Below are 25,735 nucleotides of genomic sequence, written 5' to 3' on the forward strand. Positions count from 1 at the left end.
CGCCGTGCCTGTTGGAGAAAGAGGAGCTGGACGGAGCCACTGGCAGGCGGGCTCCCGCGCGGGCGCCGGGACGCGCGGGGGGCGGGAGGGGCGGGAGGGGCGAGGCGGAGCAGCCGCGGCCCGGCCCCGCCCCCTCGGCGCGGGCAGCCAATCAGGGGGCGGGGGCGTGGCCGCGAGGCCCGGGGAGGAGGAGCCTGGAGGAACGCGTGGCTGGGTGGTCCCGCTGCCTGGAACAGCTCCTTTGCAAGCCTTTCTTTAAAAAAATGTTTCGCTTTTAAGTGCCCGGTGCCTGACCGCGAAGGGCCTAGCCCGTGCTGGAGGTGGGTCCTCCGTCATACGGGCTTCCCCTCGGGAAAGGGGCTCCTCTGTGCCGCTGCGGCAACCTCCTCCATCTGCTGCTGTAGGCTTGGAAGTGGGCTCTGACCTCATTTCCCTGCGGAGTTTAAGGGCTTGGGAGGAGGACTAATTAGTCCCTCATTAAGCACTTAACCACAGCGTGCAGTAATTCTCCCGAAAAGGTATTCTAGTCGTGAGATAAAAAGCCAGACACAGTTGTGACATCACATCGGAATACAGAGTCCTTTTAAATCAGAGTTTTTTGTAGTTGGGGGAAATGATTGTGTTTTCATAGCATCTTTACATAACGGTGTTACCAAGGGATCCTTTACAAATGTGATTTTTTTTTTTTTTTTTTTTTTTTTTTTTTTAGGGCAGCCCGAGTGGGTGGCTCAGCGGTTTAGCGCCGCCTTCCGCCCAGGGTGTGATCCTGAGGTCCTGGGATCGAGTCCAGCGTCGGGCTCGCAGCACGGGGCCTGCTTCTCCCTCTGCCTGTGTCTCTGCCTCTCTCTCTGTGTCTCTCATGAATAAATAAATAAGATCTTTAAATAAATAAAAAGTGATCTTTTGTTAAAGATTTAGTTTATTTATGAGAGACAGAGAGGCAGAGACATAAGTAGAGGGAGAAGCAGGCTCAGCCCCAACGTGGGGCCGGATCCCTGGACCCCAGGATCACGGCCTGCGCCAAAGGCTCAACCACTGAGCCACCCAGGCGTCCCTAAAATGTGATTTTTAAGGGCCCCTGAGGGGCTCAATCAGTAGAGTGTGCAACTCGATCTCGGAGTTGTGAATTTGGAGCCCCACACTGGGTGTAGAGATGACTTAAAAAGAAAAATGAAAAAATACAATGTAATTTTAACATTCTTGCCCATGTTGAAGATTATCTCATAATCTGGGAGTTTCACCTGAGGTTGCTGACACATCTTTTAACCCCGTCATCTTTGCGGTCATCCAGCACTAGATACTAAATACTAAAATAGGATTGCTTTGTTCATTTTCAGCAGAAAATAAATGGGAGTCAGAGAGCTTTCCTGACCAGGAAGGAAAGGCTCGCTCTTTTTTACGCTGCCTGGCTAGGCTCCAGCTTAATGGCTTAGAAAGTGAAGGCACCACCAGTATGGTTAATATAAGGCCCCTTGGCCCTACTTAATTAAACAGTGAGAGAAGAATATAATAAGAAGCATAAGACGTCACTGTAGATGCCAAAAAAAAAAAAAAAAAAAAAAGGAACCACTCTAATAGGTGACTTAACAGGCCCTAATAACATCTGGTTGTTTGCTTTACTTTTTATCACATCTAATGTTTCAGGGACTTCCATTTATAGTTGAAGGCCTCTGATTTTCCTTCCCCCCCATGCTGCCTGCCTCTCAGACATTTCCTTGCTTGTTGGGGTTAACTAGTAAGAAAGAGACCAGAATGGAGAAAGAATGCAGAAACATGGTCAGGATTACTTAAAAATCAGATAGTGGTTATTACCCATAACGGATGCTGTGGGGAAGAAAATCAAAACTATTGATGACAATATTTGCCAAAAGCTGACTATGTTTCACGTACCTCCGTTCGTGTTAGTTGTAGAAAATAGACTAGTTCCCCTCATGATTCACATCAGTGTCTGCTCTGGAGTCGTCCTGCCTCTTGTGTCTGTTCCAGCAATAAGAGGTTCTGTTCATTGTCTGTTTTTGCTTCTCTTCATGCCCTTTATTTGCTTATTCTACACTCAGACCCAGCTGGGTCTGTTGCTCCCAGGAGGGAAAGATATAGAACTGGCTGGGTGTGGCATTCAGGCTCTGAGCCAGGACCAAAGGTCAGTAGCCTCAAGCTCTGAGCTTGGTCTTTTTAGAGGGGGAAGAAACCTCTCCTTCTAACCCAACACCTGTCAAAATCTAATTACAAAGGTTTTAAAATTTTTGCCATTCTAAACTAAAAGCTAATAAGGCTCTTCTTCCTCTCTTTTGGTTATCTGTTCTGTTTCTAATATTGAAGGAAATAAAGAATTCTCTCAATTTGCCATAGTTTTGTGTATTTGAGGTTCCTACATGCATGTTCCAGGTGGGCAGTTTTGGTCTTTGGAACCTAACGTATTCTAGAGCATTCTATGACATCTTTAGCAGCCACCATGCTTAAGAATTAAACGATTGGGAAATAAAAAGCAAGGGGGAACTTTAGATTATTTATCCTCATCCAGTCTAAGTTATTGGTTAATGCCACATTTGAAGGTGGAGAAATAAACCTATCCTAGGAAGTAGCTCTCATTTGTTACAGTTAGTGAGGTCTAAGATGTTTATTTCTTTCTGAATATATTCATAACTTGGGCCTATAATGCAAAAAAACCCGACCCAGCATTAGATTAAATAGATCTCCTTCTTGATGATGTGCACTGCTGATAGGAGTGTAGATTGGCAGAGCCATTTTACAAACAGCTCAGCAGTGTTGTGGAAGACTGCGTGTTCACGTACCTTGTGATCCAGCTAGTCCATTCGTAGGCAGTACCCCAGAGAAACTTGGCTTCTGTGTATTGTTGCTTTCTTTCTTTTTTTTTTTATTTATGATAGTCACAGAGAGAGAGAGAGAGAGAGAGAGGCAGAGACATAGGCAGAGGGAGAAGCAGGCACCGGGAACCCGACGTGGGATTCAATCCCGGGTCTCCAGGATCGCGCCCTGGGCCAAAGGCAGGCGCTAAACTGCTGCGCCATCCGGGGATCCCCTGTGTATTGTTTCTAATGAAAACTTGCATTGTTTCTAATAGGAAAAAAAAAATTAAAAATAACACTAGAAACTAAAAGCTTCTTAAATCTATCAGAAGCAGAATATTGAAAAATTCAAATAAGGGAATATTATACAGGAGTAAAAATGAATAAAGAACAGGTATTTGCAACACCATAGTTAAATATTAGAACTAGCCTTGTATGAAAAAAAAATAGCCACAGAAGTCTATATGTAATATGGTAGAACGGTTTATAGAATGCAAAATTAAATTGTATATTTTATGGAATGATATATACAAAATTCAGGGTTGTGGTCGCCTCTGGAGAAGTGGCAGGGGACGAGCTTGGGGAAATAGCAGCAATACTAGTAATATCTTAAATAAGATGGTAGATTCATGAGCATTCTGTTGTTGCTCATAGATTATATGCTTCATAGATATATTTTTTAAGATTTTATTTATTTATTCATGAGACAGAGAGAGAGAGGCAGAGACACAGGCAGAGGGAGAAGCAGGCTCCATGCATGGAGCCCGAGGTGGGACTCGATCGCGGGTCTCCAGGATCACGCCCTGAGCTGAAGGCGGCACTAAACCGCTGGGCCACCCGGGCTGCCCAGCTTCATAGATTATATACACATTGTATGCATTCTTTTGTAGGTTTCAAATTGTGCATAATACAAATCTATATCTTTTGGGTTGAAATTTTTTCCCATTTTTATGAGATATAATTGACATATAGCACTTATATAAGTTTAGAAGTTATAGCATAATGGTTTGACTTATGTAATCATGAGATGATCACCATAAGTTTAGTTAACATCCATCATCTCCTAATGATATAATTTTAAAAATTAAAAAAGTAAAATATATATATTTTTTTACCTGTGAAGAGACCTCAGAGTTTTACTCTCTTAACCACCTTCATATATATTATAGAGCAGTGTTAACTATAGTCCCCATGTGATCTGTTACATTTTAAAAGTACAAGTATTTTCAAGGTGATAATGTACAATAAGGTAACCCAGAATTTTCTCTTGTTACTTCCACATTCTACCCATTTCAAAGTAAAGTCCCCAAGGTCTTGATATCACACAGGAGTGGTTGGAAGGTGTGGCCTGGGGACACCTGGGTGGCTCAGTGGTTGAGCGGCTGCCTTCAGCTCAGGTCGTAATCCTGGAGTCCCGGTATCGAGTCCCACATCAGGCTCCCTGCAGGGAGCCTGCTTCTCCCTCTGCCTGTGTCTCTGCCTCTCTCTGTGTGTCTCTCAGGAATAAATAAATAAAATCTTAAAAAAAAAAAAAAAAAGGAAGGTGCGGTCTGGCAGTGAAATCCCTGGGGTCCTTTGGGTGGCCGAGGGGTATAGGATGATGCTGTCTTCTATCTCATTCCCTATGTGGAATGAGATGAAAGACACAGATGGAAGGGAAGACTCTCCCCTTCCAGCGAATGCCTAGAAAAATCTCAGGGCAAGGAAGAAAGGGGACCCAGCAAGTAAGGCTTGGTGACCTCTTGGAAAATCCATATTTATTGCCCCCCACAGTGACGAATGGTTCCAAATGTGGACAGTCAGCTTGGATAGGTTATTACGAGAAACTTGCTCTTTTGCTGCCCACTGTTCTTTCCCGAGCAAAATATGGCCTTTCGAGTGAGGTAGGATTTGGCATGTGTGTGATGATGTCATCTGTTACACAGCCAGGCAAAGTGTCACCAGCTCAAAGGTTCAGTCTTGCGGAATTAACAGCGGATATATGAGAAACTGGTCCATGTGGGAGGAAGGATTACAATAAAAGTGGAAGATGTACGCGGGCGCTGGTGGTGTGCTTGAGGACCAGAGCTGTCCGCTGCGGGGATGCATCACCCCTGAAGTGCCTGCCGGCCCGAGGGGAGGGCAGCCGTCTCCAGAGAATCAGCAGCTTATTCTTAAGCAGCTGAACTAGAAAAAGGTGTGACAATCTGGTTTGCGGAGGTGGAGCTTGACTCTCGATTTCCATTAAATGAGTGTGTGCAATCAATACCCCACTGAACGTGGGTCATGAGAACCCCCGGAGGCCCCTGTGCAGCGTGGTATTTTTCAGACTAATTCTCAGACAGGAAAATGTGCAGCATGGCTGTTTTCTAAAATAGTCTCAACATCATTTATGTAATGTCAATGCATCTGGAAGTGAAAATGCTAAGAGTTTCATTTCACTAAAAAGTGGAAAAAAATTTTTTTTTTTTTTTACTTTAACCTTTAACTTTAGATCACAATTAGTGGCATTTTTGCCACAGGGTTGAGAGTATCAAAGTGGGTGTATTCATTGATGCATCGAGCCGGTATCTACTGAGAATATTTTGTGTGCCAGGAACTGTGTAGGCTGGTAGGGAAAATGCAGAGAGATGGTCAGTGACTCTCGGGGGCTCCCAGTCGAGAGAAGGGAGCATTACATTGCAGGACAGATAGGGTCTGTGTGGGAACATGTCACAGGGGAAGTGATATCTGAGCTCAATCTTAAAGCAAGAGTAACATCTGAATGAGTGAGAAGGACATCCCCAACTGATGGTGCACCAGCATAAGGAAGGAGGCATTTTGCCTCATAAGTTCCTAAGATTTCACAGGATTTTATGACACGAACACAAGCATCATAAGAATGAAATTAATAGTAAATTCAGATAACATTGATCTAAGTAAATTGAGACTTTTTTTTTTTTTGCTCAATTTGTTCTACCTTTCTGTCTCAATTATGTTCCAGAGAACAACCTGTTTGCACCATGTTAAAGTGCTCAGTGCTTGTGGCCGATGAATAGAATTATAACTCTAAAACTAGTTTAATATTCTAGCAGTAAAACAGAAGTTAAGAATTAAGCATTTTTATATTTTCCCTCTGTAACTCTGGTACGTTTCAGAAGATGGGTGAACCTCAATTAGAAATCTGACTTGCTTTTTTAATTAAAGATTTTATTTGTTTATTTATTCATGAGAGACAGAGCGAGAAAGAGGCAGACACATAGGCAGAGAGAGAAGCAGGCTCCCTGCAGGGAACCTGATGTGGGACTCGATCCCAGGACCCCGGGATCATGACCTGAGCCAAAGGCAGATGCTCAATCCCTGAGCCACCCAAGTGCCCCCTGACTTGTTTTCATGTGTTACAGAGCTAAAGGTAAACTGAGAATAGAAATCATAAAATGCAATGGTGCTAGTATGTTATATTTCAGCACTTTACAGTGTACAAAATACTTTAGTATTCATTATGCACATTTGGCCAGTATGCAAGAGAAAGAGCAGTAAAGGGCCAACTTATAAGTTTGCTTTGTAAAGGATAAATTATTACCAGTTCATTCTGCTCAAGCATGTACTGGTAGCAATTGTAGTAAACAGTTCATTCTCACGGTTTTTTTTTTTTTTTCCAAAAAACTGTTGCAAAGTTACCTTGCCTGTTTTTCCGTCTTGCATAGTCTATTTCCTTAAATTTCAGCAATTCAAAATCAGAATGGCATCTAATAGATGACACATGAAATGTGTTTGCTGTTAATTCAAGCATCTTATGGCATATTCATTAAGGTAAATATGTGATACGTATTTATCAAGTCACATTACTCTGTCCAGTGATTAAAAGGGACGAATATGTATTTCTATCTTGTTTTTTTAGTGAAAGAAATAATTTATTGTAAGCATTCCTAATTATCTCAGCTAAATGTTTATAGCATTGGAATGATAATATTTGTTTCAATCATTTAGATTTTATAGATAATTTTTATATAGAAATGCTTCTTTTCTGTTGATGCTTTCATACCTCTACACATATATGAGAGATTACTGAAATAATTTGTCCTTTAGCTATAGTGAGTAAGGCTCTTCTTTATTCCTAGTTTGCTAGATGTAAACTTCAGCCATTTTTATGGCTTAACTGAGAGGGTAATGCTAATTAATGTTTTAATAGGAAAAAAACGTTGGCCAATAAAACTATTAAATTTGGAGCATGGATTATAAATTCAACTCGGTTGCCCTAATGACAATGTTGATAGTGATAATGATTATGCAGTTAATATTTATGCAGTGCTTCTAAAATGCTGAGCTCTGTGCTAAACATTTTATTTATATTATTTAATTTTCCCAAGTGCACAGTTAAAGGAGGTGTTCTTATGCCCACTTTACAGATGGATTTATAACCATTATATATAATTAAATAATAATAATTAAAATATACTATGTTAATAACACTTAAATATTCAACTGAAACTTTGAACATATGAAATTTATATGTATAATAGATACGTGTGTCTATATATGCAAGTACACATGTGTATATGCGTGTGTATATACATGTATATGTATGTTCTTTTGTTCATTGAACAAATATTGAATTGTAGACTATGTGTTATAGGCTGCTGTGCTAAACTCTGGAGATAGTATGGTCCTTTGCCTTAAGGGACTTAAATTTAAGGCAAAATGTAAGATAAAAGTACAAGAAAACATGATAATTGCTTTAATAGGGAAAGTACTGGATGTTGTAGAAAAATGGGGAAAGAGGGCACCAGCTTCCTAGGAAGTATTAGAGAGGTCTTTACAGAAATGAGTCCTATCTCTGAGACTTGAAGAAGGAGTTTGAAAAGATGATGTGTAGAGGGTCAGAGTAGACTAGCGGGTAGAGATAAGCAAGGGCAGGCGAGGCAAGGTTGGTCAGATCAGGAAGCCACAGGAAGGAGCGCCTGGGTAGCTCAGGGGTTGAGCGTCTGCCTTCAGCTCAGGGCGTGATCCTGGGGTCCTGAGATCGAGTCCCACAACAAGCTCCCTGCAAGGAGCCTGCTTTTTCTCCCTCTGCCGGTATTTCTGCCTCTCTCTGTCTCTCATGAATAAATAAATAAAATCTTAAAAAAAAAAAAAAAAAAAAAAAAAAGGAAGCCACAGGGTTTCAGAGATGCTGAGCATCCAGGGCAGCTAGAGCAGAGACACAGCTGCCTGGGGGCAGATCTCAAGGAGCCTCACCTGCTGTCCAAAGGAATACAGACCTTATATTCTGTGTGTTGAAAAGCTATCAACAAATTAATTCAGCAAATGCTAATTAAATTATGATAAAGGATGGTCTTCCTTCCTTCTCTCCTTCCTTTTCTCATTTATTCATACAGCAGATTTCCACAGAGTGTCTATCATGTGCCAAGCATGTGTTGAATATTGAGGCTAAAAGGGTGGACAAGAACATACACAGTTTTGCTTTCCTGGAGCTTACTAATTAGTAGGAGAAATAAGCATTAATCAATGAATCTAGCAAAAAAAAAAAAAAGGTAAAATTATAAAGGTGTCTAGTATAAAAAGGGAAAGTGCTTCCATCAAAGCATGGAGTAGGAGGTAGTGACCTGGCCATGTAGGTCAGGATGGGCTCCCCTGGAGAGCAGGATGGGCTCCCCCAGAGAGAGGAGGACTCTGACCTGAGATCTGAAGGAGAAAAGAATACCATGTCATTTGAAGAAGGTGGGTGATTTGGGGAGAAGTCTTTTTTTTTTTTAATTTATTATTTATGATAGTCACAGAGAGAGAGAGAGAGAGAGAGGCAGAGACACAGACAGAGGGAGAAGCAGGCTCCATGCACCGGGAGCCTGACATGGGATTCGATCCCAGGTCTCCAGGATCGCGCCCTGGGCCAAAGGCAGGTGCCAAACCGCTGCGCCACCCAGGGATCCCGGGGAGAAGTCTTAATGACGAGGAGATCACATGCAAAGGTCCTGAGGCCTAGGAAAGTAAAGTGCTTTTTAGGAATTAAAAGTGAACTGGAAAAGCTAGAGTGCAGACTGGAAAAAAAGAGCACAAGGACTGGACCATACTGGACCCTGGAGGCCACATTAAGAACCTAGCTTGATGGAAAACCGTTGCATTACCATAAGTAGGAGCTGAGGATGGGCAGGATGAGAATGGACTGTAGGATGACAGGAGTAGAAACAGGGAGACCATTTGGGAGGTCCTTGTAGTAGTCTGGATGAGTCGTGCTAGTTGGAGGCCTAGAGCAGGGGGGTGGTGTAGGGGAGAGGTAGAGGGTGGTGTGCTATTGGTAGAATTCATGACCGGTTGGGTGGGTGTGGGGCATCATTAGGGAGAGGAAGATGTCAGGGTGATGTTGGCACCCATTGCTGAGCTAGGAAAACAGGAGAGAGCAGAATCCGCTGCTTGGATTTCCAGAAAACACCAGATTGGGGGGAGTGGATATCATAAGGAATTGAGGTTTGAGGTTGGCCTTGAGGAATGAATAGGCATTTTCTAGTTGGCAAGTAGAAAAAGGCATGCTAATCAAAGGAAGTGGCATGCATGAAAACACAGAGATATCACCAGAATAGTGCAAATAAATGCACACACATACACACATACACACATGTCCAAAAGGGAAATTAGTGTGTGACCCATAAATTACTGGTTCCTTGATACGCTTACACCTATTCTGTGTTGCAGTGATTCTAAAACCTGTAGTATATAGAATTTGTAAATAGGTAGATATGTTTAAGTATTTTTTTAAAACCATAGACATATTATAATATAGAGAAATTCCTTTCTTGACTTCCACGTCTTAAATTAGGGATTCACATATGGCTTCAGATTTTGTTAATCTGTTTTCTTTCCAATAAAATGTAACCATTTAGAGAGGACTTGGATTTTAGGTTTTTCCTTTGTGGTTTGGCATCTGGATTTGGGATTAGTTGGCATTTTTAATTGACTAAAATAGCTATGAATTTACTCTTGATTGAAATAGGAACATGTTGAGTTCAATTTAGCTTGGGAATTGTGTTTTTTAATATTTTTTATTTATTTATTCACGAGAGAGGCAGAGGCATAGGCAGAGGGAGAAGCAGGCTCCCTGTGGGGAGCCTGATGTGGGACTTCATCCCAGGATCCCGGGATCACGACCTGAGGCAAAGGCAGACACTCAACCACTGAGCCACCCAGGCATCCCAAGCTTGAGAATTAAAATCAAAGGACAGCCACATCCAAAAAGAGTTAGTAATGCTAAGACCTACATAACATATCAATTCTGGGGAAAAATAAGATGATGTCAATTTGATATTTAATGAATACAGGCGTTTTGATAGCAAGGTCAATTTTGGAGAGATGGTACAGTACTAAAATTATCAGCATGGCCTCTGTGAGCAATATTGGCTTAAATCCTGGCTTTAACATCTGCTAGCTATCTGAACTCTCTGGTTTCTTGTCAGTAGCAGAGATACTAATGATTGCTAGCTACTTTGCAGAGTGCAGTACAGTGGGGGTAACGTGCATAAAGCTAAGAACGTAGTAAGTGTTTAGTAAATGTTAGTGATAACTTTGAATTTTATCCCCAATACCGGGCTGTACCTGAGTCATCAACAGAGAGGCATGTATAGTTGCAAACCTGGAAGCCAGGCTGTTATGGTAAAAACAGGTGCTGAATTTGTTTAACTCTGTGGCTGGAAGGAATCTTCAGAGACCATCATATTCACTAATATTTCAGACATTTTCTGGGGGAGAACTTTTTTTTTTTTTAATTTCTCTGAAGTTTTGGAATCATTAGGAAAGGATGGGAAGGAACGACATCATCTTGATGATGATGACATCATCTTGATGGTAACATCCCTGAGGCTAGGATGGGATGAGGTATGAACTCTGGCCAGAACCCCACTCACTGTGGAGATGAGGGCCTGCTATGGGTCTGCTTGCTGAGGTTTTGACATCTGCCATAAGAATTGTGTGTGTGTGTGTGTGTGTGTGTGTGTGTGTATGTGTGCATGCTCGTGCCTATGAGAGAGAGATTATGCAAGTATGTTTCTCTTTTCCGTGACTTCAGCTAATGTGAATGAAGGGCACAGAAAGCTGCCTAACTCAGTAGGAAATTGTTTTTATAATTACAGGTCTAGGCATTTTACATTGAGTTTCTCTACTGCCACCCCTTCTACTCAAGCAAAATCTGTGTGGAAAGATCCGCTGGGAAGGAACTGACTGCTTATGTTTCTCCATTGTGATGAAAGCACATGGTACAGGTAAATATCTCCAAAATTTTTAACCAAAAATAACTCTCATTTAGTGTAACATTCCCAAAGTAGTTATGGGGATGTATCTGTATCTATTCTCACACACACGCAGACCCATAACATAAATACACATCTATAGGTTCGCATAGTCTCCAGCTATTTATTCTTTCTCTGTATTGTAAAAATAGAACCCTTGCATTTTTGGGGGGGAAAGAAAATAGCTTCTAATTATTTTGAGATCACTGATTAGGATGGATGATAAGGCACTGATAAGAAAGATAATTCCAATGAAGGTGTTCAGAAATTCAGCTAGAGGGATCCCTGGGTGGCGCAGCAGTTTAGCGCCTGCCTTTGGCTCAGGGCGCGATCCTGGAGACCCGGGATCAAATCCCACGTCGGGCTCCCGGTGCATGGAGCCTGCTCCTCCCTCTTCCTGTGTCTCTGCCTCTCTCTCTCTCTCTCTCTCTCTCTCTCTCGCTCTCTCTGTGACTATCATAAATAAATAAATAATTTTTTAAAAATTATTAAAAAAAAAAGAAATTCAGCTAGAGAGACTACCATCACCTGGTATTAGGAAACAATACACTATATACTATTACCTCACTTTTTTGTTCCTCTTAAAAATGTAATAATGAACTTCTTTTCATACCAGCAGATATATATCTACAGCATTATTTTTAATGATTATATGTAGTAGAGCATTGAATGCATATCCTAAAATATATTAATTGATCCCCTCTGTTGGACATTTAAGGTATTTCTAATTTTTTGGCTTTTATGCTACCATGAATATTTTCTTTTTTTTTTCATGAATATTTTCTTATAGCTTAATATTAGGTGCCGTTACTAGTGATTTCCTTGGGATACTTATCCCTTACCTGTAAATTGGAGAGTTTAAAAGTTTTCAAGGATTAAGACTTTCTGATACTTCCTCTTGCCAAATGACTTTCCAATAAAGTCATACCAGTTTATATTTCCAGAGGCACAGTATATGAGAGTACCTGTCTCCATACAGTTTTGCCAGTGCTGAGGAATTTTGAAAACAGAGTTCTGCCAATTGATTATAAGAAATGGTATCCTATGTGTTATTTTTTTGCAGGGAGCGATTTACTTGTAAATTTATAAATCATACTATTTTAAAGAGCTTTCCTCTAATAGACAGTAGCATGCTTAAAACTTACTAGTTTTTGACATTTGAAAAATAATACTTAAATCAATAAGGGAAGGGGTCCTAGGGAGTTTTAGGTTTTCCCCCTTTTTTTCAGCCAGGTATTTTTAGACAATCATGATATCACTGGATAGCAATACTTTGCAATGGAAAACACAGTTTTTCATTTCTTAATAAGAATAAAAGTATTTAATAGATGGCTCACATTAAACATGGATCTGAAATTATACTGAAATTAAAGCATATCTATGTGTGTATATCTATGCATATATGTGCCCATCTGACATTGGGAGCATGATTCAATATAATTATTGTAGCTCCATATGATTCAGAGGCTGTAGATCACCGTAGACAAGACTGCAGACTCCGGACTGCTTGGATTCAAATTCCAGCTTCGCTGTTTTCTTGGGGTGTGACGTTGGGCAAGTTACTTTACATCTTGAGTGTCTAAGATTATAAAATTTAGATAATAATGGTACCTATCTCATAGGGTGTTGTTGCAACAAAATATATATGAAATGTTGAAAATTATTTTTTCTTTTCCCAATTTCTTTTCATGCTCCTCTGGTATCTCCCCAAAATGTAATATATTTCTGAATGGCTTTAGTTTGAATTAATGAAGTCATTGCAGTCCTGCAAGTCAGAGAGACCCGCTCACCACAGAGCCGTGACATCTGTCACTGTGTGAGCGCAGGCTGCCTTGCTCCTGTGCTCCAGTGAGCACCTCAGGTCAGGCAAGCTTGCTGGCCTCTTTGAGCTGCACATGGAGAGTCTCTGTCTGACACTGTGCATGAGCTACCAGCTTCATCTCTTCCCCCATTATAAATAAGCTTCCTTCCCCTAATTAAATGAATGAGAAGGTAGAGTGAGAGACCCCCACCCCCCAGCTCTTAGGAAACATATGCTTCATCCCACATAAACACAGAAGGGAAACCTGTAGGATTGTGAGGTTCCTCAATCCTGTAGCTACATCAGACAGTTGAAAAATAGAAGGCAAAAGAGGCAAAGGATTATTTGGCATCCAAGGAGACACAAGGCAACTTGACAGGCTTCGGCTAATGCCTTTCACTGGCTACTCTGCAACCCTTGTGTCTGTCGCCACGCATTTGTTTTGGCCCACATTTACAGTCTAATTTGAACAGCTCTATATTTTTCAATAAAAGGAAAAACATCTGAATTCCTAATTAAGACAGTTTAGCTTAAGAATTCCTCTGTAATGGCTCATAAATTATTCCCCTATACATGATTGGAAGAGCGAGTAAGAAAATGAAACTCATATTTATACACATGCATGTGTTATTTTGATAAAATTAGTAAGTTCATAAAGAGAGAGAGGAAAGCAAATATGTTGGCAAATAGAGGTCAGGAAAAGAGTTCATAATGTCCTGCCAGACTCCAGTGAGGCACCTCACGAGTGTAGGTAGGAAGGCTGGACGTCATGGTAGTGAGAACGGTAATAACAGTACCATATGGAACATTTGGTATTTGGATAGCACTTGGACTCCTCCTAAACTACAGAATCAATAGGAACTCAAACAGAGAGGAAGAAACAGTTCTCTTGCTGCAAATCACTGGCTGGTGTGCAGAAATGCAGACGTGTTGATTATCTAGGGCTTACCAGAATGAGTGTCTCTAGGGAGGCAGAAGAGTGGGGGAATATTTAACCATATGTAACTTTGCTGTGGCCTCACACCTGTGGTCCAGCACGTTTTGATTGTCTCCATAAGCAAACCAGTTTTGCAATCATGTAGGAAACCTGTCTGCAAGACCAGGCCAAAACCACTGTTGAAAACTCAATTCATAGAGTCCCGCGGGGCCTGTGGGGTGATTGGGACTCTGCTGGTGCAAAGGGGAAAGCATGGCTTTTGAATCATAAGAAGCTGAGACCATGCCTTTAAATTCTAACTCCATTCAGCCCTGTATTACCCATTTATTCATTCAGCAAATACCTCTTTTGGAGGCTACTATGTACTAGTACGGTTCTGGCATTAGAGATTTGGAATGGAACAAGACCTGCCCTAATGGAGTTCACATTTCAAAGGGAGATACAGTTGAGAGCATCATGACTTAGTTTGGAGGAACATGAAGCTGGACTCTGGGGCCTTCTTTGTTGTTGTTTTAAGATTTTATTTATTCATGAGAGATACAGAGAGAGAGGCAGAGACATAGGCAGAGGGAGAAGTAGGCTCCCTGCGGGGAACCCTAGGCAGGACTCGATCCCAGGAACACGGGATCATACCTGGAGCCAAAGGCAGACGCTAACCACGGAGCCACCCAGGCGCCCCATTCTGGGCCATTCTAAAAGGAGGCAGAGAATGCATCTGAAATGAGAGAAACCAATGGAGAAAGACCCATTGATCTGAAAGGCGGAAAGAACCAGAGAACAGTTGGCAATTGGCGGTGAGGTTGTGCTTACTGATAGCAGGATGGGATTGGGAATGGAGTAGAAAGTGAAGAGAGGACAAGTGTGGAACTCTGCTTGGAGGCACATGGTCAAGGCCAGTAACATTCTGGCGGCTCTTCATCTCCACATAGGTGATCTAAATAGCGCCTGCTATTGGCAAGCCATATTTTAAGCAATTGTGAAATGAGTATGTTGTAGTCTGGGACAATATTAACGTGCTAGATAGAAGAGTGGGTGGCGCACGGTAGATGGTGGTACTTTCTTTGTTCAGCTGCCACCCAAAGAAGAATGGGGGTGATTGCTTCACCAGGACCTCTTTAGCTTACCCTAATTTTGATTAACTGCATCCCTTTTCTTACTTTATCCACTGTCGTTCATGTTACTGGGGGAGATTAAGTATATAATTATGTCTACCTTTTGTGCACAAGCATAATTAACTTCACTTGGTTAACTTTAAATGGGTATAAGTTCCAGATCAAAGTAGTCTCTCTGGTTGTCACAACTTGGCCTCTCCAGTTTTGGGTGCCATTCCACACTCTGCTTGTTTGTGGGATTGTGGTTCTTCTTACCTTCTTCCCATCTATTCGTGAAATAATAAAATACACTCAAAGATTTCTTTTGTCTTCTTTGGCTTTCAGCATGGGTTTGGTAAAGGCTGCATTCCTGTCTTTGGATTGGTGGGTTCCTTTTTCTTTATTTTGTCTTTCTCTGGTCAACTGCTTCCTTCTGGGGCTCAAACCTCTACCACATACTTTACCTAAATGCTTTTTCTGTCTTTGACATGTCCAGTTTAAGTTGCTTATCCCACTGCCCAATCCAACCCAGCCAGCCATCCAACACGTGCATATACTGGGCATTGCAGCACACATTTCTGTGCTAAAGAAAACCCTATTGTTATTCATTAGGTATTTAAAATAGAGATCTCCTCAAAACTTACCTTTCAGTATAAATATGTTCTTCTGTTTTCCACTCTAGTTCCTGAAAAAAAAAAAAAACCTCCATAATTCATAGCCAGTTTGGGGGAAGGTATTTATTTTGAAACACTTAATGATGTGTTTCATGGCAAAATGAAAAACATAGAGACAAAGACTCAAGAGTACATGGTGTTTTAGATGTAGGCATAGCTTTTCAGAACCATTTTGGAGTATATTAGAGTTTCTAAAATAATTTACCAGACTTCCATGTAAAACAGTTTATTCTTTGAAAGCTGTACAAATCATGTGATTTACTGTGTCGGTGTGCAGACATTCACATAGTTCTTTTACCTCGTAAAATAAAGTAGATTCTTGTGTCACCTGATGGAGGAAAACACATGAGAAAATAGTTGACACTGAAGCCTGCCATTTTGTTTTTGAACCCCTAAGGTGCAATGCTGAATTGCTTCTGTGTCCTCTGCTACACCGATGCTCTTTTTGATGTTGGCAGACTGTACTGGTCCTAGTGTAAGCAATGAGGAGAAGGAGAGATAGGAGAGGGTCGCTATCCTGTGGTACTTTCCAAATTAATGCTTTTTTCCCCCTCTTAGAGTTTATCTGATGAGATGAAGCATTTAGCTATGTTTTCTAAATTGTAGAATGTTAGAAATCACAGCTTCTGACGGAGTATTTGGTGGTGGAAGGGAACATGAAGGTCATTTAGACTCTGTGCCTCCCTAACTCAAGACCCCCTCCAATTTAGGTTTTCATTAAATGTTTTAGTAAAATTTGGGAAGGTAGTTTCTAGGGCCTGGTAGTTATATTTGGTCTTTGCACTTTTCTTTTCGGAAAGATCCTGTCTTCTCTATCTCTTTCTTTTGTTCTTTCAAGTGAGCACAGCAGGTCACTGTGAGGATTATATGCATTTAAACCCTTACACATTCCCTGGCCCGACACTGTTTACTGCTACTATTTCTACTCTGCTTCTCCCTCTATTTACACTCTGGTTTCTTGCTCGTAGAGATCAACTTTAAATCCTGAGTATCTAACACAGATGAACGTTAACCAAACAGAACGAGAAATTTAATGCTATATCACATGCTTTAGAAGCTGGGGCTGTCTTTGGTCCCAGGGGCAGAGACGTGATCCTCTGAGCGTGTCTATGGCTGAACCCAAGTTCAGGAGGAAAGCCCTCGGCCTGGGGATCAGGGGGGCTTGGAACAAAGTACCCGCTTACTCTGTGCCTCCAAGTTTTATGTATGTAACGTGAATGGGTTATTATTCTCTGAGGCTTCAGCCCTTCTCAAAATGATCATCATCTTACATTCTAGATCTTGTAAGGCTTTGTAGTCCCTGTAGAAAAGAACCCGGGAAAAGCCCTAGTTGGCTTTTATGTCCTCTCTTGGTGCATTTGAGTGTATGTGTCAAGTGTTTCCTGCTACGTTCCCCCCTTCATGCTCAGGTGGAGCTGATGACCGGCTCCTCCAGTAATGGTGATAAGACAGGATAAAACAAAAACACTCGTTTCCTGCGTAAAGGCTTCCCCCCACCCCTCTCCAGATGCTTAACCCCTTAAGCTAGTGTTCAGATGGCGCAGAGGGAATATCACTTCACTTGCCACTGAAATACAGCCGTCTCTGGAGTGAAATTTGGCAGCTGAGTAATAGTCAAGCTGCAGTACTTACATGACAGTTTGGGGAAAGGAGCGAGACAGAAATAGCAGATTCCAAAATAATCCAATTAAAACAGCAGGAAAGCGGAGTTGGGCGGCAGGAAGGGAGGGGTGGTATGCCCGGAGTCTGATCATCCCTGCGGTTGAGAGTGTGGACTGCCGTTCCAGAAGCTCTAGGCTGACCACAGTGAAGCATCTCCTACACACGTGCCGAAGAGGGGTCTCGCCCAATGTCCCATTAAGCTGTCATCTGGGGATAGTCTCTCTCTCTCTCTCTCTCTCTCTCTCTTTTTCCTAGTGGTCTAATTATCAGGCTGTGTTGGCACATAAATAGATCTGTCTGTTTAGAGCTACTTTTTCCTTTTGCCTCCCGCGTAGGATTCTATCATGTTCAGTATTTATGACATCGGAATGTACTCTGCAGAGAAGTGGTTCCGTCCAAAGCACCTTTTGAATGGCTCAGGAAGAGCCGACAGCCCTTCTGCTTGATTCAAGGGTCTTCGTAATAACAGTGACCAGAAAGGAAAATTCAAGAAATGTGCATGCTAGACAAATGCGGTTGAATAAAAATGAAGAACTCTTCAGATTTTTCTGGACTGGAAGTAACCACTGTGATAGCTATTAGGATAAGAACGGCGCCTGGGTAGATCAGTGGGTTAAGCATCCTGACTCTTGGTTTCAGCTCAGGTCATGATCTCAGGGTCATGGTGTCGAGCCCCACGTCAGGCTCCCTGTTCAGCATGGAGTCCGCTTGACATTCTCTCTCTCCCTCTCCCTCTGCCCCTCCCGCTCATGATCTCTCTCTCTCTCTCTCTCTCCCTCTGAAGTAAATAATAAATATTTAAAGAACATGGAAGTAGCAGTGGTTAAAATTAAAAAATACTGAGCAATGTGTGCAAGAATAATAATTTTTAAAAAGCAAAGATTTGAGATGCCTGGGTGGCTCAGCGGTTGAGCATCTGCCTTCAGCTCAGGGTGTGATTCCGGGATCCTGGGATCGAGTCCCACATGGGCTCCCTGCATGGAGTCTGCTTCTCCTTCTACCTGTGTCTCTGCCTCTCTCTCTCTCTCTCTCTCTCTCTCATGAATAAATAAATAATATCTTTTTAAAAAGCAAAGATTTGTCAACAGACATAATCATATCAATCGATAATAGGACATCAGATCTCTCAAAAGGGAGGTTTTGGGGAAAAAGGAAGCAGGTGCTAAGGAATGTGGGCATTTTAGTTTAACCAGAAAAGAGAGAACTTTAAAAAGAAATGCAGGCTTAAAGGGTTAGTTTCATTTAGAGGCATATACAGTCTTTAGGCAATAAGCAGAGTTTATATAGCCTACCACTATAAAAATGGAACGAATGAATTCAAGGAAAATAAAATTCATGTTATGGAAAAAATGATATTTGGTATCAGAAATTCTGATATGGAGTTTCAGTTGTGCAACTTATTGACTCTGTGACCACAGACAAATCACTTAAAATATGAGGGATTTTTTTTTCTGTAATCTATGAAATGGAGATAATTGTATCTAACAGAGTGTTGTCAGGATCAAGTGAGGGGCACCTGGGTAGCTCATTTGGTTAAGCATCTGCCTTCGGCTCAGATCATGATCTCAGCATCCTGGGATCAAGCCCCACATCAGGCCCCCTGCTTGTCTGCTTCTCTCTCTACCCCTACTGCCACTTATGTGTTCGCTCTCTCTCAAATAAAGAAAATCTTTTTTTAAAAAAAATCAAGTGAGGTACTGAATAAACAATGTTCCGTGAACTCTGATATCCACTCCCTGCTATTTCTGTCAATATGCACCGTGCTTACTGTATGGGAAGGTGTCAGGGGCAGTGATCACCTGTGATCATACCCATGGAGAATCAGTCACGGACAGGAAAAATCTGTGAAAAAATTTTAAAATATTCATGAATTTTTTTTTCCTGCTCCTCATTTTTCTGGCCCAGAAATTCTTCTGTTTGTATGGGATTTTTTCCAAAAATTTCCCAGTGGGTTCTGTAACAGAATTGTCTACTCTCTATTGAGCTATACACCACATCATTTTATAATATGATTTATATTATATGTAATAATATAATTTATAATATAATTTTTTTTCTCTGAGTAAGTGTTGAATAACTGTCTAACAAAAAAGAATGCTCTCTTGTTTCATTTAATAATCCTCCTTTCGGGAGGTCTGGGTAGAGACAGGAAGAGTCTGTGGGTTAGGAACAAGAGGAAGATAAGTAGGATGCTGAAGGATGAAGACTTCAAGTAGGCAAGGTGAAGTAAATCTAGTAAATCCTCACAAAAAAGTGTGGGCTGGCGCGCTGAACTTCCCCTTATGCGGCAGCCCATGTGTCTCATTGGCTTCTGTCTCCTAATCACAGATGCCATGAAGTGTCTTCTTGGCTTTTTTTTTTTTAAAGCTTTCTATCTTAATCTCCTACCAAAGGTAACAAAAGGAAATCCACTGGATTGCATGCCGTTGTGTGTATTTACAGACTCATCAGGCAGTGCAGCAAGCTAGATTTCTAAGTGGATATGAACATGGGGATGAATCTGCATGCATATGGGCATATTTGTGTGCACACCGTGAATATGTGGGCATTTGTGGGGCTAGCCACAGACGCAACACATATGTGCATCTGTTGTGTACACCCTAACATGGAAAGGACACACTGACAATAATTAGAAAGGGTGATAGGAAACCGGGAAAGTAAAATTCCTCTCTGCAGCATTTACTGTTGCAACCAAAGTGCATGATGTAACATTGGGTGTGCAGGAGAGCATTTGCTTATTCATCATTTAGAACAATAGTAGGAGTTAAATATTAACAGGTTTAAGTGTCAAGAACTGTCTAAAAATACAAAATCTCTATTGTGTGCAGCTCTTGCAATATGGCAGGGTATTTTTGTATTTTAGATGTGTCTCTGCTTGCTTGGAGTTCAAAATGCTTTGGATAAAGAATGTTACAGAGTGTAAATTGTGACAGAAAATGTGCCCTGTTTGTTTGTTATTCCTGAGGATATTTGCAGGTCTGAACTATCACATGCAGAAAAGAACAGCTTTGTTCGAAAAATACAGTAGGAGCAGTACAAGAAAATTGAATTAAGTACAGAAACTTGGGGAGTCCATCTTTGATTGATGATACTTCTTATTTGCTCTTCATTATTCCCTGTGAAGACATAAAAACTATGAAATTGGATTTGGAAACTGGATTAAGACAAATGGCTCCTTAGATTTTTTTTTACCTTAGCTCTTTCCAATTTTCTTCCTAAAGCATATAGTCACTATATAAAGAGTCTGTGTTTACTACATTAAATCTTCCTAAAACGAGTGCTGTTGAGGTTTGATTTTAAGAATTAGTTTAGAAGATGCAGAGGCAGGCTCTACCTGTTAACTGTGTTATAGTATTTGTCTCTAGATATTTTATATGCCCACTTATTTTTATTATTTTATAGAGCAATGGAGTAAAAAGGGCACAGACCACTGTTTTTCTTAAGAAAATTTCTTCTGCCTATCACCCTACTCTCCTTTTTTCCAGGTAAAATTTACTATATTCCCTTTGAGCTATCACTCTACTCTTCCAAATACTTTTATCAAGGATTTGTAGATACACACGAGTCTCTGTTAACTAGACTGCAAACCCCCTTGAAGGAAGGAATTGTTTTATTTGTTGTAGTAACTCTGGCACCTAACAACGCCTTGAACATTACTTATCAAATGACGAGTTAATCAATCAATCAATGAATCAGACACCTACTGTGTCCCTGTCATTGTCTTAGACACGTGGGAAAATGTATAAAACGTGGTCATCTCAACTCTGACACAGCATAAAATCTAGCTGGAGGTTAGAACAGCTTGTGTGATGAAAAAATAGTGGATTAGATACCAAAGAATAAAATAAATCTCCATGAGTCCAAAGTACATAAATAATTGAATAAATAAGTAGGGCAAAAGAATTCTCCTTATGGAAGAATTCCAATAAATAAATAAATGAGAGGTATCATTTAGAACCCATAGCGGTGAGGCATCATTTAGAACCCATAGCAATGGATGCCACAAGAAGGTTCCACCAGTGAATGCTAGAATTGGTGGGCAAAAGATTAGGTAGAAACAGGATATTTGTGGAATTTTAAAGTATCTACCTCTAAAATATTTAGTAATTACAAAAAGAAATATGTAACTCTATCTGGATAATCCCGATAGACTTGCAGACTCACCTTGACTGATCAAGTTTTAGCATTAATACATATTGACATTGTGTGGCCCTTCATAGGAAATGCTGAGAAGGAGGCACTGTTGCTGTGCTCTTCTTCCCACTCATGTGTAATCCCACTCTCATCAAGAGAAAATAGCCAACCCAAGTTGACGAACATTCCAGAAAACAGCCAACTGACAAGTACTCTTCGAAAGTGTCATGGTCTTAAAGATAAGGAAGGATAGAGGTACTGCACAGATTGGAAGAGACTAAAGGGACAGAATGTGTTCATGTCTTGTGAAAACCTAGATTGGCTTCCAGAGCAGAAAAAGGACATGTGGAAAAACTGGTGAAATCCTAATAAATTCCACGATTTTGTTGGTAGTGTTGGCCAAGCTTAACTTTCTAGTTTTGATCATTGTCCCATGATTATGTAAGACTTGAACATAAAGGAAAGCCGGGTGCTGGGACAAGGCAACCCAGTACTATTTTTGCAACAGTCTTTAAATCTAAAGTTATGAAAATCTAGCTGAGGACATAATACCAACCCCCAGGAGGCATTTATGGAGCAATATATGACAAAATATGACCGAGAATTTGCAGTGGGCAGGGGAGCAAGTGTGAGTCAGTGAGTGCTGAGAGGAAAGGAGGATGGCTGGGGTTGTGTAGATGTAAGGATGAGTTTCATAGGAGAAGTACCTTGAAAGGAGATATAGAGATGATGGGTGGGACAAACAGGAGTCGGTCTGGGAGTGCCTGGGGCGCTCACTCAGTTGAGCATCCAACTCCTGATTTCTTTGGCTCAGGTCATGATCTCAGGGTCGTGAGACCAAGCCCCACGTTGGACTCTGTGCTCAGCAGGGAGTCTGCTTGAGATTCTCTCTCCCTCTCCCCCTCCCTCTCTGCATGTGCACACGCTCTCTCTCAAATAAATAAAAATAAATCTTAAAAATAAAAAGCAAAACAGGGATGGATCTAGGAGCAAGGACAGCACCAATGAAGGCTCAAGGGAGGGGGGGCGGCAGATGACCTGCGTGGGATAGGTGAAGAGGCTGGCCAAGGGATGTGTGCATTGCTGCTGAAGATCAGTATGAAAGGAAGCTGGGCCCCTGTGGGGAGCACAGAGTAGAGGACCATTAAAATATGGCATTGGAGTTTGCAATTCATGGGGCAGTTGACACAATTACAAATTCTTGCTCAAGGAAGTGACACAGTGAGATGATGGCACATATGTAAAATCGGTGAAAGGATATCCAGGTGGCTGGGACTTGGGAAAATGGGAGCAGGTGAGTTAGGAGTTAGAAATAGGTCCTGGGGCCTCAAAGACGCCACCCAGCAATGGCCAGTCCCACTGTTTTCCCACATTGCAGTGGACAGTGAGCCCTTGGGCTGCATCTCCTTTGAGCTGTTGGCAGACAGAGTTCCAGAGACAGCAGAGAATTTTCCTGCCCTGAGCACTGGGGAGAAAGGATTCGGTTATAAAGGTTCTTGCTTTCACAGGATTATTCTGGGATTTCTGTGCCAGGGGTGGTGACTTCACTTGCCATAATGGCACTGGCAGCCGGTCCATCTGCAGGGTGAAAGCTGCTGATGAGAATTTCATCCTGAAGCACACGGGTCCTGGCATCTTGTCCATGTTAAATGCTGGACCCAAGACAAATGGTTCCAGGTTTTTCATCTGTACTGCCAAGCCTGAGTGGTTGGATGGAAAGCGTGTGGTCTTTGGCGAGGTGAGAGAGGGTGTGAATATTGTGGAAGCTGTGGTGCTCTTTGGGTCCAGGAATGGCAAGACCAGCAAAAGATTATCATTGCTGACTGTGGACAAATCTAACAAATTTAACTTGTATTTTATCTTAACTACCCAACCATTCCTTCTGTAGCTCAGGAGAGCATCCCATCACCCCCTGCTCTCTGCTCAAAATGTCCTATAATCTTTGTGTTCTCACTGCAGTTCTATGGCTCCATATTTCCCTCACTCCCCTTCAAGTCTAGCTGGATTACAGAGTTAAATTTATGATAACGAAATAAAAAGTAAACAGCAACAGACCTGTTCTTTCAAGAGGCCATGAGAAGCTAAGGTCATGAGAGGCCTGAGGTGGGGAGTCAGAAAAAGAAGCAGCAGCATATCTAAAAGCATCTGAAGAGGTAGACTTCTACAACTTAGTGATGGGTGGATGTAGGGCATGAAGAAGGAAGAGGCAAAGACAGTTCTTGGGTCAAGCTCACAGGACAGACGGGTGATGCGGGTGTCCATAATTGAAATAATTCATTCAACAGATACTTGAGTGCCTACACTGAGGAATTATGTAGTCTAGGCAAAGAAGGAGGATGAAGAAACATGTAACTGTACTGTCTGCCTATGAAACATGGGCAGCAAAGCCCATGGCTTGAGCTGGACTGAATGGCTTCATAGATGACTAGCTCAGACCCTCCTGCTGGGGGGCGTGGGTGGTCCCTGTCCTCCAAATAAAGAGAAGGAAGGGAATTGAGGGAGTTTATCTCTTCCTAACAGCAGCCATGAGCAGTGTTTGGATATTTTTTTCAAGTTGGCATTTCTCTATGCTTAATAAAGATGTCTAGCCTACTGTTCAGAGTCTACTCACCAAAAAAACCTATTAAATCATAATTCTGCCAAGATCGAGATCTCTGGATTCCAACAGCTCCAAACACAAAAGTTAAAATACCATAAAAACACAAGGAACTTTATAGAAGAAATAGAAAAAGAGGTTCGTGCGCTGAAGTTTTGAGCTCCCAATCTTTAGGCACTATGTCTTTTGAATTTGTTTTATACAGTGGGGCCCACTGAGCAGACCCTCCGTTAATGTTCTTCTGGACAAATGTGGCTGTGCTCATCTTCTCTGTAGCTTGTCCCTTCTCTCTGCTACTTAGCAAAGGGTTTCTGTATCTTTTATTCCTTTGTTTTCATCATTTATTTCATAATTTTCTACTTAGACCTCAAGGATGACTCTGTAAAGGGATTGTGTGTGTGTGTGTGTGTGTGTGTGTGTGTATTTATCTCTGCAACAAGCTGGTAGCCTCTTCATCAGCATTTATGAGCTGTGATCCCACACAGTCAGAATTAGTCTTGGGGCTTGATTACCGGCAAGGTAGGGGCAGAAGAGTGGGTGTATTCACTTTGTACATACTTGGACATACGCATTTGATTGTGGCTGGTGGTAATTGGATTTGTGGTTTAAAGGTCTTTGAAAGTCTCTGAAGATTTCCATTCCTCTTACAATCAACATTTTAAGTTATGTTTCTTAAAAACTGAGTTCTTACCCCCTTTTTTGATATCAATCAATGCTTAGACAAAAATAGATAATAAATAGACATTTTGTTGAGAATAGGAAACCGAAGAGCAAGTTAACCTCTTTCATGGTTAACTGTAAATGGAAATTACTTGGTATTCTTACAAGTGTGAAATTGGGGTGGTGCTGATTCTAGTCCAGAATGAAGCATTTTGTGTCACCTTTGCAACCTGTAAACTTAAGTTCCAAATCTCTTCTTAACGTTGAGAACTCTCCATGAAATATGAAGTGCCTACGGTGTATTTAAAACCTGGTCTAAAATGGCAGTGTGTTTCATAATGCAAATAGATGTTTTGTGTAGAATGTAAAAGGAAATGACATTGGCATTGCAGCGTGGACATTATCAGTGGCGCTCTATGAAGTGACCACAAGGTCCCCTCTATGGGCCTCTATGGAAGCACATATGTTCAAAGTAGGAGGATAAAGAATCTTTTTATGGTCTTTGTATGTATGGTCTTCGGTCTTGTTCTTAGGGAACAGAGTTCTAAATTGTAATTATAGTCAATGGTTCTGTATAAAGGTTCCATATAAACTTTGTCCAAAGGTTCTTTCCACAAAGCTATATATGCCGGTCAGCCCATATCAGAGTGCCCTCCCAGAGTGCCCGATGGGTTTGAGTAGAGCACATTTCCTACAGCGGGTGTCCACTCTTCTTTTGGTGGTGGAAGTGGGAGTCATATGTTGAACTTCGGGAAAACATTTTGGACTTATTTTCAAAAAGTTGCAAGGTGAAGGCAAGCAGAATCCCTGCTCTGGAAACTTCAGCAGAGCCCCATAGAGACTGAGAAACCTATCAGTGATTCTTTGTCATGAGTTCATACAAATGTATTATACAGGTTAATTCTCTCTCTTTCTTTTTTAGAGAGAGATAGAGAGAGAGAGAGAGAGAGAGAGAGAGAGAGAGAGAATGAGTAGGGAGGGTTGGGGCAGAGGGAGAGAGGATCTTAAGCAGGCTCTGTGCCCAGCGTGGAGCCCAGTGCAGGGCTCGATCATGACCTGAGCTGAGACTGAGACTCCAAGGCTTAACCAACTAAGTCACTCAGGTGCCCCTCTACCCTCTACAGGTTAATTCTTTTATT

The 25,735-nt window shown here is 41.5% G+C and overlaps 1 protein-coding gene and 1 pseudogene across 15 annotated transcripts in view; both read left to right on the top strand.

Moving 5' to 3' along the window:
- Positions 1-25,735, top strand: part of ATXN1 (ataxin 1) — a 413,109-nt gene that overhangs the window by 148,154 nt on the left and 239,220 nt on the right. For 12 of the 15 annotated variants that reach the window (XM_072814248.1, XM_072814235.1, XM_072814236.1 and 9 more), the window contains one exon: positions 10,886-11,014. The exons of the other annotated variants lie outside the window; for them this stretch is intronic. The gene's annotated coding sequence lies outside the window, so the exon portion shown is untranslated. The remainder of the gene's footprint in view (positions 1-10,885; positions 11,015-25,735) is intronic. 15 annotated transcript variants of the gene reach the window in all.
- Positions 22,687-23,179, top strand: LOC140626211 (peptidyl-prolyl cis-trans isomerase A pseudogene; annotated as a pseudogene).

The sequence above is a fragment of the Canis lupus genome, chromosome 37 (genome assembly GCF_048164855.1).
Source record: "Canis lupus baileyi chromosome 37, mCanLup2.hap1, whole genome shotgun sequence".
In the NCBI taxonomy this organism is placed as follows: domain Eukaryota; kingdom Metazoa; phylum Chordata; class Mammalia; order Carnivora; family Canidae; genus Canis; species Canis lupus.